This window comes from Megalobrama amblycephala, linkage group LG21 (genome assembly GCF_018812025.1).
Source record: "Megalobrama amblycephala isolate DHTTF-2021 linkage group LG21, ASM1881202v1, whole genome shotgun sequence".
Taxonomy (NCBI): Eukaryota; Metazoa; Chordata; class Actinopteri; order Cypriniformes; family Xenocyprididae; genus Megalobrama; species Megalobrama amblycephala.
The window spans coordinates 26,186,806-26,200,203 of record NC_063064.1 but is presented as its reverse complement, the minus strand read 5'-3'; the positions used below and the strand labels follow the sequence as shown (position 1 = coordinate 26,200,203).

The window sequence follows — 13,398 nt, the reverse complement described above, 5'->3', positions numbered from 1 at the left end:
ATTTAACATAGTTAAATAACAAGAGTTCAGTACATGGAAATGACATACAGTGAGTCTCAAACTCCATTGTTTCCTCCTTCTTATATAAATCTTTAAAAGACCTCTGACGAACAAGCGAATCTCAACATAACACCGACTGTTACGTAACAGTTGGGATCATTAATATGTACGCCCCTAATATTTGCATATGCCAGCCCATGTTCAAAGCATTAGACAAGGGCAGGACGTCTGGATGTGCACAGCTGAATCATCAGACTAGGTAAGCAAGCAAGGACAACAGCAAAAATGGCAGATGGAGCAATAATAATTGATTATAATTGATTATACATGATTCATGATAACATGATATTTTTAGTGATATTTGTATCTAAATGTTTCGTTAGCATGTTGCTAATGTACTGTTAAATGTGGTTAAAGTTACCATCGTTTATTACTGTATTCACGGAGACAAGAGCTGTTGCTATTTTCATTTTTAAACACTTGCAGTCTGTATAATTCATCAACACAACTTTATTCTTTATAAATCTCTCCAACAGTGTAGCATTAGCCGTTAGCCACGGAGCATAGCCTCAAACTCATTCAGAATCAAATGTAAACATCAAAATAAACACTGTACTTACGCGATTAGACATGCTGCATGACGAACACTTTGTAAAGATCCATTTTGAGCGTTATATTAGCTGTTTGAACTTTTTTTTTATGTTGTTTAAGGCAAGCGCAAGCTCTTGGGATGTGGAGCACGACATTTAAAGGGCCACACACCCTGAATCGGCTCATTTCTAATTATGCCCCAAAATAGGCAGTTAAAAAAATGAATTTAAAAAAATCTATTGGGTATTTTGAGCTGAAACTTCACAGACACATTCAGGGGACACCTTAGACTTATATTACATCTTTTAAAAAAAAAGTTCTAGGGCACCTTTAAATAAATATATATTCAGAGCGAAGTGGGGCACTGTGTTCTTACACATGAGCAGCTAATTATCATCCACTGGTGTTCACAGTAAATGCTGTCCATTTTATTAATTTTACAGTTGTAATTGTGTTAGTATTAATTTATAGCCATATTGCTATAAAATAACATTTTGGCCAAATTTTGCAGGCACAGAAGCCCTGGAATTTTTTTTAAATCGCATTTTAAATTTCAGTTGCAATTTTTAGCATAAAAATGAATGGCAATAAGATTTTACCCCAAAATGTGCTCTACATAAAAGCCATAGTAAAATATGTGATATGCGTTGTTTGAGTAAACACAACAGTCGGCCAAAACGTGAAAGAATCGATCAGGAATCTAAAGGCGTTTGTCCGGCTATTCAGGACAAACACACACATACAGTCGGATCTTTATAGCAAAGACATGGAGGAATGTGGAGTATTCCCTCTATGTGTCCACAGTGGCACCTTCTGCTTATTGTGGCTGTAAAGAGGCATAAACGTTCAAACAAACACAATCTCACCCCTGACCTGACGCACATGTGACACAGCTCAGTTCACAGCACTCTGGAGATATTTCGATTTTAGTGGATTTTCTTGCATCAGAGTAAAGCTCTCAGTGCCAGAAACTACATGCTTACAATTTATATTTACCCAATTCAAGTAAAATACATCTTACTCTAAATATCATTTTTCTTCTTTTACTCAAGAGGAACCTAATGAGAATCTCACTGAGGAGAAACTAGGAGAATCAAGAATTTAGATACTAAAGTCACCACGATATGCATTTTCTAAATGCATGTTATTGATCTTATTGCGAACGATTCATCCATCTATATCAGGGATGGGCAAATTCAGTCCTGTCTTGCCAAGTTTAGCTCCAACTCTATAGTCTATATATTTCTTCTTTTTTTTACTTTGTAATTTTTAATCCAAAGGTAATAAGTCGATCTTCCAGTGATATATGCTAGACTTCTCTAATAATTTAATCTCTAAACCCTGCCCCTTTCTTACAGTTGACTGCAAGCTCACTTTCAGCCTCCATTCATTCAACAACCAATGGATAGAACCAATTTTTTTCTTTCGATAATCAGTTTCACTTTGATGTACATACATACACTATACTTACATTGTGATTTAAAGGGGTTTCATTTGTAATTTTTCCTTCTAATAGTAATGTAGACAATAACAGAATTAACATCTGACAAGAAACTAACTAAAAATGCAGATTTGTGCATGTTTACAATATGTATTTATAATAGTTTTGTTAAATTTTATGGTTTTATCAAAATCCAGAACGACTTTAGGAACATTTATGAAACTTATAAACAATGAAACCCAACGAAAGAATTAACAGGAACTGAACTGTGTCCAGGTGTGAGCGTATTTTTTCCATTCTTCCTAAAGTGTGTATGTGCATCTGTGTAGGCCAAAGTTGTCTTTTTTCAAATTCAGATCATGCCTGATACTGATGCAGCGAACGTGACTTTAAGGATTCTGGATCTGTAATGGAGAACAGCCTGAAGGTTTCTGCTACTCGCACACATATTTCCACACATTTGCTCTCTTGCACAATTGTAAAAATAGCAGAGTTCACATTCTGATGTAGTTAAAGAGAAACACAAGTGAAAGTAAATAGAGAGTAACTGACAACCAGACAGGTTAATAACTTAAAAACCAAACCCTAACAAAGAGAAGCAACAGAAATGAGCTGACTTCTGTACTAATTCCTCATATATCTTATCCTGAGTTATTCTCTTTCTGTAGAAAGACCCCTTTCTCCACTTAACTTTTGGCACTGGACGATCATCTGTCTTTATTGTGACACCACAGGAAATATAAGAGACTTTGCCTGCCTCAGCAACCACAGATAAGATATTCAACCTTAATGTTATAAGTAATTACACATGACTGTCCAGTAACTAAGTTCTATACTAAGTATCTGTGAATAATTTTATACACTCTCAAGCTGTCACCCTTTAAAAAAGGATTCTAATAACTAAATGGTACTTAAATGTACACTTTTGGTACCAAAATGTAACTTTGAGGTACTAATATGCACTCCTTAGGTACAAAGGTGTGACGCCCCAGTGACAGCTTTTGTTCCTTGAGTGTATGGCAAAGAAGACCAGCGTACACAGGCAACTCTTATGCACGCACTATTTCTTTTCTGCACACAAATGCACAGGAGCGTGCGGAGAAATACAAAAAAAAAAAAGCTTGCGCATTGTGGAAAACGCGGCCAGTAAACTCTCATTTTTGGCTTGTTACGTTTGATGATTACAACAGTCTCCAAAACTATTACCACACAGCCACAGTCAAAGTTTGCTGAAACAACAAAACGTTTAAAAGACCAATGATACACTAATTAAAATTTTTAGTAAGTTAGCAACAGAGCTGATAGGCGTAAACTGTGTAGAGAATGCGAATCTGACGTCACGCCGCATTGAGTTCTGGGTAACTTCTTTGTTTATCCACCATGCTGGAAGGATCGCACAGTCTTTCCGTTATTGAGTTTAGTGCAGTAATTTGTTTTTAATTTTGTCATGATTGTAAAAAAATGTCATCATTGAATGTCATTAATGCTGCATCAATAATGGCAATTGTAACTCAGATCATCGTTCTGAGAGAAAAATGGATAATGAAAAAATTTTTCGCCTTTTCTATGTGTAAAAACACCAAGGGAAGCAGGTCGAGGAGATGACAAGAAGACGCCGGATGACAAATCTATTAATAATGGCACTGATTAAACCCACTGCTTATCTCTCAATAAAAGAATCACACTGTTTTTGAAAGTTTTGATTTTGTTTGGTTTAATAATTAACATTACCTTTGCAAGTGTGACTCTCACTCCGCTTAGGAATTAGCAGAACTTGAACGGGGACATTCAAATGCTTAAAGGTGCCATCGAACGTTTTTTTACAAGATGTAATATAAGTCTAAGGTGTCCCCTGAATGTGTCTGTGAAGTTTCATCTCAAAATACCCCATAGATTTTTTTAAAATAAATGTTTTAACTGCCTATTTTGGGGAATAATTAGAAATGCGCCGATTCAGGCTGCGGCCCCTTTAATTGCTCGCGCTCTCCGCCCCCGAGCTCTCGACTCTATCATTGCAAAAACAAAGTTCACACAGCTAATATAACCCTCAAAAAAAGTGTTTACAAAGTGTTCGTCATGCATACTGCATGCATACATCGGATTATGTGAGTATTGTATTTATTTGGATGTTTACATTTGATTCTGAATGAATTTGAGGCTATGCTCCGTGGCTAACGGCTAATGCTACACTGTTGGAGAGATTTATAAAGAATGAAGTTGTGTTTATGAATTATACAGACTTTAAGTGTTTAAAAATGAAAATAGCGACGGCTCTTGTCTCTGTGAATACAGTAAGAAACGATGGTAACTTTAACCACATTTAACAGTACATTAGCAACATGCTAACGAAACATTTAGAAAGACAGTTTACAAATATCACTAAAAATATCATGTTATCATGGATCATGTCCGTTATTATCACTCCATCTACCATTTTTCGCTATTGTTCTTGCTTGCTTACCTAGTCTGATGATTCAGCTGTGCACAGATCCAGACGTTAATACTAGCTGCCCTTGTCTAATGCCTTGAACATGGGCTGGCATATGCAAATATTGGGGGCGTACATATTAATGATCCCGACTGTTACGTAACAGCCGGTGTTGAGATTCGCCTGTTCTTCAGAGGTCTTTTAAACAAATGAGATTTATATAAGAAGGAGGAAACAATGGTTTTTGAGACTCACTGTATGTCATTTCCATGTACTGAACTCTTGTTATTCAATTATGCCAAGATAAATTAAATTTTTAATTCTAGGGCACCTTTAACAAGAAAAACGCTTCATGTGGCTTAAAGACAAACACAAAATTCTGTACATATCTTTTAAAGCATACTGTGTGGAGATACGCATGAGCTTGATCTAGGAGCTTTATACAACTTTTTACAGCAGAAGCCATTGAAAATACACAAGTCAATTTCTCACAGCCTCGCTTTCATACCTGTCATGGCGCTGCTCTGAATAAGGTCTATACCTATAAAGATAACTACAATGATAACATTCTGTTTATTATAAGAGTGCTCTGCAGTTATGTTGTTTAGTGTATTCTGATTGGTCGTTTGGTGTGTTCTGATTGGCTGTGTTTATCATTCATCAGCTGAAAAACAAGTTCTGAGAACAATTGCAATGATAACGTTCTGTCGTTTCATTATTGCTGTGGTGTGAACTTCCCTATTCTTATACAATTAGAGATTATTAGAACTATATTCATCATCCTTGGTGTGAACAGCCCTTAAGTCTTTAACACTGCTCTTGCTTATAGTCTGACATTATGGAGAGACTGATATGAAACAGCACACCAAACTCTTTTGCATTGAAGATTGTGAATTAAAACAAAGCAACATTCACACAGTTAACCCTGCTGACCAACCCTGACCGAGATTTACATTCTCAAATGTAAGAAAAATAAACCACGGTTTCTGAGCGTTACAACTTCATAGCAGAGTCTGTCTTGGTGTTTAACAATTTATTATTGGCCTGTGAAAGATCATGTTTGGCCAGCAGAGGGAAATGGCCTGTGACCCTGAAGGCCATGTTTGGCCTTCCTCATGACCATGAGAACTCATGAGCAGCACTGCAAAGCCTCGTGGGATATGGTTCTGCCTTCAGGCCCATTTTTTTTCCCATGAACTTCAACGTTAGGTTACAGATGAGTCTTCGAATCACCCTACATAGAGGTGATAACGTGATCATACTTAGCTTAATGTCCACAAAAAGACAATTTTTGCCTTCAATATTCAAGTGGTGCAATTACAGCTTTGTTCAAATCTTGTCGGCAGCAAATAAATGTTCTTTTCTCTGCTGAAGGTAGTCTAAAGGAGGGGAGGGATTGACCTCTGAGTGACAGCTTTGGTCTTCACCCTGACTGATTCTTGTTTGCCCAGAATCCACTCTGTTTACCCAGAGGACCTGCAGGGAGATGGGCATTCATCATATTCACCTGGGTTCGAAAACCCGCTGATGACTTGCCATGTGTGTGAGTGCAAGAGAGAGACAGAAAGAACATTTCAATATCCTTTTAACAAATGCAACACTTCATGTCAAAAATGCAAACTTATCTTTCCAGAACAAAAACTAAACGTAAAAAAATGGGTACACAACACACAATTAACATAACTTTACACTAATTTGTGAAATATTAAATAATCGAATTAACATGTGTGTAATTTAATTAAAAATGGACTATTTTACGCAATATTTGTATATGAGCATACATACTTTGCATTGATGGTTAAAATAAGTGGAAATAGGTGAAAATAAGCTAAATGAATACGTGTAAATAAATTGAATAAAATGAATTCCTAAAAAAATGCTATAATAAATCACAGCAGTGCATAATATATCATATTGTGAACAAAATGAACAATCACAAATGCATGAATTAAACTCACTCAGAATGCCTTGCCTGTTCTTCAAAGCCTTCATTCCCAGTGGTGGTTACCGCATCACATTACTGCTCATTTATTTACTATTTTCCACAGTGCAATGAAACATTTCAGCTACGTTTTGGGCCATGTGACAACAATTTAGCATTCCACAATTTAAATCATAAATGGTTGCATCATTTTACCCAATTTTATGATATTTTATAAAGTATAATGTGCATATAAAAGGCAGAATGCACACATTTTGCCTTTCTGACAGTGTGTTTGTTTCAGTTCACCACTGAATCTGCATTGCTGCTCTAAATGTAATAACATAATTGCAGTGTATTAATATAATGCATTCTCCTTTAAAAATGTAGCACACATTTCGCTAATACGAACGTGTGTGTGTGTTTTAAAGGCTTTTATATAGAAATGTACAATTCCGAGTGAGCCCAAATGCACCGATGTCTAATTAGCCAGTGAAGAGCATGTAGAAGCAGTAACGTACACATCTGCACACACACACACAAAGCACTAATGTGTGCATTAACATTTTCCTGACATTGCCAGGCCATTAGCGGCTGGTTGACTGACTATTATAGACCAGAATCCTAATTCAGGAGGTGAACTCTGCTTTTAATGAGTGGGACGAGTGGGGGTGTATGAACAGAAAAGACATGCACAAAAAATAGGATAGTTTTCTTTTCATGAATAGCAGCTGGCGCAAACACAGACAACAAGTATTAGTTGGCGAGTCTGGACATGTTTCCCTCCTTGCTTTTAATTCACCCTACTTCACCAGTCACGTTTTTGGAAATGTATCCGCGTTCCAAGGAGTTTGATCACATTTCCTGGGTGCATCACGACAGTCTTGAGGCTTATTTTTCCAGTTTCAAAGGAATTGTGGGAAAACACCCACAATTTCCACCGTGTGCGAAACATGTATTTAAAAAAATCAACACCCGTTACACTAGAACAGGGATTTCACCTTACTTCCTTTTACTTCTTTTAATCTATTTAAAAGGTTAGTTCACCCCAAAATTAAAATTCTGTCATTAGTTGCTCACCTTCATGTCGTTCCAAACCCGTAAAACTTTCATTCATCACAAATGAAGATCTTTTTGATGACATCTGACAGCATACTGCCATGAACTGCCTTTGAAACTAGATCTTTGACACTTCAAAAAGTTTGTTCTCCTGTGTCATTCAAGTTCAGTTGATCTATTTACATTAGACGATCAATGTTTATATGTGAATAAAAGCCAAAATTAAAGGGTTTGTTCACCCTAAAATGAAAATTATGTCATTAATGACTCACCCTCATGTCGTTCCAAACCCGTAAGACCTCCGTTCATCTTCGGAACACAGTTTAAGATATTTTAGATTTAGTCCGAGAGCTTTCTGTCCCTCCATTGAAAATGTTTGTACGGTATACTGTCCATGTCCAGAAAGGTAATAAAAACATCATCAAATTGTCCATGTGACATCAGTGGGTTAGTTAGAATTTGTTGAAGCATCAAAAATACATTTTGGTCCAAAAATAACAAAAACTACGACTTTATTCAGCATTGTCTTCTCCTCCGGGTCTGTTGTATATCCGCGTTCACGACTCCGCAGTGATGCTGCTGACGTGTTATCTGGTGCGCCCGAGCTTCGTTTACAAGAAGGGGGCGGTAATGCACCAAAATGCTGGACGCCAACCGCCGTAAAACAAGAAGAAGAAGAAGCTTCGTTTACAGTCTGAGGGAGACGCACGCTGTATTCAAGCTATTCTACATTGTTTGTATTTTGGTATTGCTATATTTTTTTTAAATGGTGCGTAAGTGTGCATGTCGCAGATGTCCTAATCACCAAAAACAACCACGGCGACGTAAAAGTGCATTACCAACGGCGACAGATGAAAGGATTCAATGGAATCAATTCAATGGAAAGGATTCCGGAAGAGAAGACAATGCTGAATAAAGTCGTAGTTTTTGTTATTTTTGGACCAAAATGTATTTTCGATGCTTCAACAAATTCTAACTAACCCACTGATGTCACATGGACTACTTTGATGATGTTTTTATTACCTTTCTGGACATGGACAGTCTACCATACACACACTTTCAATGGAGGGACAGAAAGCTCTCGGACTAAATCTAAAATATCTTAAACTGTGTTCCGAAGATCTTACTCCGAAGGTCTTACGGGTTTTGAACGACATGAGTCATTAATGACATAATTTTCATTTTTGGGTGAACTAACCCTTTAAATCTGTTTATCATAAAATGCGATTGAGTCTCTTCAGAAAATTTGGACTAAACCACTCAATTCAGATTGATTAGTTTTCCAATGTCTTCATGAACATTTTTTTGAAGCGTCAAAGATAAAGTTGCAAAAACAGTCTATGGACGGACAGACATCTCTCAGATTTCATCAAAATCATCTTCATTTGTGTTCCGAAGATGAACAAAAGTCTTACGGGTTTGGAACGACATGAGGGTGAATAATTAATGACCGAATTTTCATTTTAGGATGAACTAACCCTTTAATAGTACTTAAACCTAATAAACAGACAAGCTGGGTATTTACCATTGGAGGTCAACTGCCCCATTGACACAGGCGTTAACACTTGGACATCGGTCTAAAAGTGACATCATTGTGTCATCAGATGCTGTTGAAATGCTGTTTGGCTGATTGGGTGCTGTTGGCAGGAATGCGGCACATCTTGTCCACTATCTCACTTCAGACTCTATTGTTGGGTTCATGACCACCAGAGTCAGCCCACATTTCCATTGTAGATGTTCACAATGTGTTTAACCTCTCTCAACCAGCATTGAGAATTCAACGGTTATTTACACACTGGAAAATAAGCAGATTTTAGAACAGACTGCAGAAGCATCCCAAATGTTTTATTATAAAATGGACCATATGGCAATTTTGTCCATAGACAAAAATTGACAAAAAAATGTTTTAAATGTGACTGTGAAAAGCAAAGCAATATGGGAAGGGTGACAGGGACATAGTCAGTCATTGTGGTAAACACACAGTGACGGTGGCAGTATTGTGCTTTTGTCAATTTAAGATGTATTTGAGAAGGAACTGGGAGGTTCTCAACAGTGTTTGCCAACACAGACAGCGGTGATGATTCTGTCTCTGTGCATCTGGTCTGAGTTGACTGGTTCAATCTCTGAAGTCACTGACATCTGGCCCCTTCACACACTTACACGTTTACTTCAATTAACACACTCCACACACACTTACACTCTGTAAAAGCTGGCACACATTTAATGCTTGCTTTAGCACTAGAGTTTTCAAACACAGGAGGCAAACACCACCAATGGATAGAGCTTCCATACATACGAGGAATCTTACAGTACTAACATTTCACATTTCAGTCATTACAACTAAATAAATGTGGTGACAACATAAGACTCTGTCAGACTTAGGCTAGAAACAAGCAGTCAAGTACACAAATGCCTGACGAATGCATTGCAAGTGTGCAGTAAAGTTGTACATACTAAACTTTACTCTGGCAGCAACAAACCTCAGTACTCAAGGGGAAAATATAGAGATACATTCAAATTTCTGTGCCTTTGAACTAGATGTGCTATAATTCAGGAAGTTAGCTATAAACATGTCAGTTGTTTAACCAGTTTAACTAACTAGCTATGCAAGATTTATTTGCATTTCAAACTGTTGCAAACCATGACAGTAGTTGACTTAAAAGATAACTGACAATAGAAGACATTTTACACTAATCTTGCTATAGTTCTCTTAATGGCAATGCTGAAAATGCAGTGGTTGTATGCAATGAATTATGATTTTCTCATTTTGGAAAACAAGTGAATTTGAGCTTGTGTAGTTACAAATGATTGCATATTTATGTAGATAATTTTTGGGACCTTTAACACAATCTATAAACACATCTACGGTCTGCCGAGAAAAAGGAAAGGAAAGGAAAGGAAAGGTGAAATTTTTGAACACTGCACAAAAACTACAACATTTGTTTACTAAATATTAGACTACAAATAAAATAATAATATAAATTATAAATATATATAGGAGGAAAGGTTAGCACTAATATATATATATATATATATATATATATATATATATATATATATATATATATATATATATATATATATATATATATATATACACACAGGTGCTGGTCATATAATTAGAATATCGTGAAAACGTTTCCCTACATGTAAATTAAAACATTTCAAAAGTTTTTTTTTTTTTTAATTTATTGATTAGAGCGTACAGCTCATGAAAGTCCAAAATCCAGTATCTCAAAATATTAGAATATTTACATTTGAGTTTCATTAAATGACCATCCCTACAGTATAAATTTCGGGTATCTCTTGTTCTTTGAAACCACACTAATGGGGAAGACTGCTGACTTGGCAATGGTCCAGGAGACAATCATTGACACCCTCCACAAAGAGAGTAAGTCACAGAAGGTCATTACTGAATGGGGTGGCTGTTTACAGAGTGAAATATCAAAGCATACTGAATGCAAAGTTGACTAGAAGGAAGAAATTGGGTAGGCAAAGGTGCACAAGCAACAGGGATGACCACAAGCTTGAGAATACTGTCAAGTAAAGCCGATTCAAACACTTGGGAGAGCTTCACAATGAGTCAAATGAAGCCGGAGTCAGCGCATCAAGAGTCACCACACTCAGACATCTTCAGGAAAAGGACTACCAAGCCACTTCTGAAACAGAAACAACGTCAGAAGCATCTTACCTGGGCTAAGGATAAAAAAACTGGACAGTGAACAGTGGTCAAAAGTCCTCTTTTCAGATAAAAGTAAATTTTGCATTTCATGTTGAAATCATGGTCCCAGAGTCTGAAGGAAGACTGGAGAGGCACAGAATCCAAGCTGCTTGAAGTCTAGTGTAAGTTTCTGAAGTCAGTAATGATTTGGAGGGGCCGTGACGTCTGCTGGTGTTGGTCCATTGTGTTTTATCAAGTGCAAAGTCAATGCAGCCATCTTCCAGGAGATTTTGGAGCACTTTATGCTTCCATCTGCTGACAAGCTTTATGGAGATCCTGATTTCCTTTTCCAGCAGGACTTTAGCACCTGCCCACAGTGCAAAAACCACTTCCAAGTGGTTTGCTGACCATGATATTACTGTGTTTTATTGGCCAGCCAACATGCCTGACCCCTGAATCTATGGGATATTTTCAAGAGAAAGATGAGAAACAGGCGATCCAACAATATACAGATCATCTGAAGGCTCAATAGTGCCTCAGCAGTGCCACAGGCTGATCACTTCCATGCCACACTTCACTGATGCTGTAATTTGTGCTAGGAGCAAGTCATTTGCTGTAATATGTGCTGCCGACCAAGTATTGAGTGCACAAATGAACATACTTTAAAGAACTTGAACTTTTCTGTTTTGAAAATCCATTTTTTGATTGATCTTAGGAAATATTCTAATATTTTGAGATACTGGATTTTGGAATTTCATGAGCTGTACGCTCTAATCATCAAAATTTAAAAAATGTTTTACTTTACATGCAGGGAATCTAGAATATATGAAAGTTTCATTTTAAAAAAATAATTTACAATAAAAAAAATGAACTTTTTGATGATATTCTAATTATATGACCAGCACCTATATATATATATTTTCATGTAGAAAATGGTTCTGGCTCTATGAATCTTTTGTTCATCTCCTTAAGTTTTCTGAATCATTTTGGATGTATTTTGAAGTCACATTGCCAAAATTCTCTCCAAGGAGTGAAGCACGAGGCTTCTGGATATTCTTAAAACCTCTGGCAAGGCATTTGTTGGCTGTTATGTATTCCTCTAAGCTCTAAGTGCAATTCCCTGTTTCCACTTGTACACCAGCAACTCGGTCCATCTGTTCCATGTAACCTCAATGGAAAATGAAAAGCCCTTAAATATAGTTTTTTTTATATAAGCACAGTAACTTAAGACTGTTTAGGGATAAGGCCTGATTTTACTCCCGCAATAATTCATTTTTTCCACACAAAGGCCAAGATGAACAACATACTGGACTGAGTATTTCTCTCTCTCCTCTTACAGTATATCTGTTTGGCTGGTCTGAGGTCAGTTGTGATCTTAACAGTAAAACTTGAAACACAAATATACCGGGCTGTTACAGATTTGTCATTAATTCCTGGTATTATCTCACAAATAATAACTCTGAGGTCATACGCTGAGAACAGCCTTCAAGAGTTTTATTTTCTTTTATGACTCTGTGGTCACCGTCTGTGACTACAAGTCTTTCAAACAAACCAAAAATGATTAATAAGTCTAATAAGCAGATGTATCCATATGAGCTGGCACAAGTTTCGGTGTTGCAGGATGCATTAGTCTGATAACTGAGGCACTCTAAAGCTTAATGAAGCTAAAGTCAACGTCTTCACCTTCTAACCAGCTGCTGCTGATTTTTCCCTATTCGGTCGTAAAGGGACACAAGCAGGGTTACCTCATTTAACACATGCTGCTGGGGCCACCTGAGATATTTGTGTTGATACAGCCTCTCTGCCATTACTAAAGATCTTTCTGCTTTTTTCCACTCCAGAGACGCCAAAAAGCAAGAACTTTTAGTCCAAGGAACACCGCGTTCCTGTCCACTGTTGTAAGCTGCTAAAAATAATTTCAGCTGTTCACAATAACAAAAACTGGTTAAAGGATATAACTGAACATGTACAGACACTGCACATTCAAAAACAAGTTTTGTAATATAATAAAATAAATATTACTATTTAAAATAACTATTTTCTATTTTAATATATTTTATTCCTGTGATCAAAGCTGAATTTTCAGCATCATTACTCCAGTATTCAGTGTCACACGATCCTTCAAAAATCATTCTAATATGCTGATTTGCTGCTCAAGAAACTATGCTTCATCTTATTATTATTATTATTATAAAATAATGAATATTTTTGTGGAAACCTAAATTCTTTTCAAGATTATTTGATGAATCGAATGTTTAAAAGAACAGCATTTCATTGGAATAGAAATCTTTTGTAAC

The 13,398-nt window shown here is 36.6% G+C and overlaps 1 long non-coding RNA gene across 1 annotated transcript in view; it reads right to left on the bottom strand.

Annotated features, from left to right (window-relative positions):
- Nucleotides 1-13,398, bottom strand: part of LOC125256573 — a 49,479-nt gene that overhangs the window by 29,581 nt on the left and 6,500 nt on the right. The gene's annotated exons all lie outside the window — the stretch shown is intronic.